The sequence below is a fragment of the Alexandromys fortis genome, unplaced genomic scaffold (assembly GCF_014885135.2).
Source record: "Alexandromys fortis isolate MF-2015 unplaced genomic scaffold, M_Fortis_MF-2015_v1.1 scaffold_176, whole genome shotgun sequence".
NCBI lineage: Eukaryota > Metazoa > Chordata > Mammalia > Rodentia > Cricetidae > Alexandromys > Alexandromys fortis.
The window spans coordinates 2,577,382-2,580,784 of NW_026068070.1; positions in this window are offsets into that span (position 1 = coordinate 2,577,382).

Genomic DNA, 3,403 nt, shown 5'->3' on the forward strand with positions numbered 1-3,403 from the left:
GGCGGCGGTGGGGAAGAGACAGAAATCTTTAATAAATAAATAAATAAATAAATTAAAAAAAAGAGGAAAAAAAAAAGAAAAAAGAAAAATATTTCACATTACTTTCCCACTAGTTTTGTGCCTTCAAAACGATTTCTTCATTAACTATGTTTTGTCTTGTGTATTTAGTAAAAAGAGAAAAGAAGACATGGCAATGGCTGGAGGACCAACTAGGAGGAGGAAATAGACCAGTTGCTGTAGGGCTATGGCGGTAAACATGATCTTTATATACATACATGTGTGTGTATATCTGTATGTTGTGTATGTCATGATGAAACCATTATCTACAACACATGCTAATAAAACTAAATAAATTGTTTTAGTGCAATAATGTTGATAGAAATTAAAAAAAAGAATAGTGACTGTTCTTTACTTCCCTTTTTCTTGTTCTTTTTCCACAAGAATACAATCTTAGTGATACTGAGTATGTGGATTAAAAGAGGACAGAACTGAAGTCAATTTGTTAACAATTACTTGTCGTCCTCAGTCTTCTGAAAAGAATGAAAATACCCTGACCTAGAAATAAAAGTTGATCTTCAAGTTAGGGGATACATTGCAGAATTTATGAAGTATTATAGCCTGAACCTCATTGGTATAGTAATCAGGCCCAGGTGTAGAATTTCACACCTCTTCTTACAAAATATACAAGGTTCTAGCTATCTAGGCAATGATTTCTTTGAAGTACTATATTTACATACAAAATCTAAGTAAAATTTGGCATAAATGTATTTACTCTCATATACTATGTTGTTATAAATTATTTATTAAATGAACACACACAGACACATAAACACAGCAGAGGGAAGGAGTAAGGTATATGGAGACAGATAGTTGGATGCGTAGATAGGTAAACTCATAAATAATAGATAGGTAGATAGATGACAGGTTGATTGATTGACAGATGATAGAAAGACAGGCATACAGCAGAGAGATAACGTAGGAAATGTGGTAAACTCAGCACTACCAGTAATAGAGTTAAACCACACAACCCAGTTTTGCAAGAGAGCCTTCCCAGGTTATATTCACAGTGTAACTGTTGATAACATGTAAAAGGGAGACATTTGGAACATCACCCTCATCCTTCTCTTTATTGGTAGTTTTTGGCAATATGGGTGTACTCGATGGGAAAAGCCAAATGTTTTTAGTGAAGACACGAAACTAGGCACATGGAAGCCTCTGCATGAAATATACCATTCAGTTGGTTAATTCTATCTCATAGGAAATCTAGATACATGATGTAGAGGATTTCTCTGCACACTCATCTTCATCTCTCTTGTTCTTTCTTCCAATCACCTTAACAGTGATCTTACCTGGTATACTCTGTTGTTACATTAGTAAAGTCCCCTTTTCTCAGGTTTCTCTTTGAGCACAGTCCCCATCAGGTTCTTTGTAAATGACCTTTATGGACACTCTTCCTTCTTTTATCTTTGAGATTATAATTATCTTTTGTCCCTTTTTATTTCCTTCGTCCAAATCCTCTTAGAAACTGCTCATTGTTCTCCTTCAAATTCATGATTTTTCATTAACTGATGCTACATGCATATATAAATTACACACACACACACACACACACACATATATATTCTGCTCAACCTGTATATTACTCAAATGCATGTTTTCAAAGCTGACTATTTGGCCTTACCCTATGCATATTCTCTTCCATGAAGAAGAATATTTCTCCCTCTCTCAGAATTCCATAATTGTCTATATTTTGTGTAGGGTTGAGTACTCATTGGCTTTGGCTTTTCTTCATTCACTCTGGCATGTCTACTTCTGTTGTCCTAGTTCAGCTCATGTTTATGAAGTCATGTTGGAGAAACTTTATAGATGTAGCCTCTGCCTTTACTAGCAGACACAATCGTACAGAAAACTTCCTATTTTTCTGGCTCTTACAATCTTTCCATTTCCACTATAAACCCTGAGGAGTGAGAGTTGTATTATAGATGTATTCCTTGAGACTAAACTTCACAACTCTGTATTTTCATCGGCTGTAGTTTTTCTATTATGATCTACATAATAGAAAAAGAAAAGATTCTTTGATGCCCAGTGAAGGTTACACTTAGCTGTGCTTATAAGGATAAATATTTAGGAGGTATTCAGGGTTTGGAATGGTTACCAAAGTAGTGGCTATTGGTTCCTCCAATATCCAGTATATTTTTAGTCCTTGGTAGATGCCTAGTTTTCTTGTACCTGGCCAGGTTACTTATTGTTGGTCATTTCTTGAGCCCAACTAGAATGCTGTTGATTACCGCCAAGATGTGATTGCCACTGCTATACGTGTTGGGTTATTGTGCTATACTGATAGTTTCTGCAGCTCATAGGTTTTATAGCTGAGTGGTACTGTTTGATGCTTTCCTCCTTTGGAAGCATACATGGTGTTTCTGGTACCATGAGTGCTGGTCTTCAGAGAGGAGTCTTCAGCTCAGTTTCAGTTGGGGTCCTCTGGACCCTGTGTCTAAAGTGCATGGTGTCTTATAGCAACTTCACTTCTACCTCTGACAGGTAATCAAGAGCAGTAGTAATAGATTACACACTTAGGGAGTCTCTTGGACCACTGTGAAGAATTCAAAAGATGCTTCTAATGTATTGAATTGGAGTTTTTGTTAGGTGATCTTAGATTCTTGGATGCAGCATTGTCAATCTAAATGACAAACACTCTTTTAAACTATATGCCTATCTTTATGTAGTGATTGATTTGTACTATAGATTTTTAGATAAATAGTTAATATTATGATTTCATATAATTTTTCAGTTATCCATGTTTTTATTTTACCCTTCTCCCTCCTTCTATATTTACTTCCCTAAAGGGGTCACTCCCTTTTCATTTCTCTGATCAGATTAAATGTGTGCTGTTATTTACTGTGCTGTTATTGCTTCCTAGCTCCCCTAACCTGACAATGATCCCCTTCTTACTTTTGTGCTTTGTACATCTGCTTTATGATATGTATTCACATCTGTTGATGTAGAACTAGAAGTCTCCAGTGAGAGAGAACTTGTGAGTTCATTATCTCACACAATGTAAACTTTTCTAGCTCTATACATTCACCTGCAAATTTCATGATTGTATTTATTTATAGATGAATAGTATTCTGTAGTATATATATACCACATTTTTATTACCCATTTGTCAGTTGAAGGACATTTATGTTGGCATGTTAATACTGTTTCTCCAGGCTCCCCTTGGAATAGAGTTGCATCTCATTCATCTGTTCCTACTCTTCTTACATATTTTCATTTCTCTTACTCACACTGAGTTGACAAATAGTGCAATATAAAGCACAATTTTTACAAGATATTCTACTGGCAGTTTATATTATGGAAACATTTATTTTATATAAACATCTCTAAGCCTGCTTTTATCTTT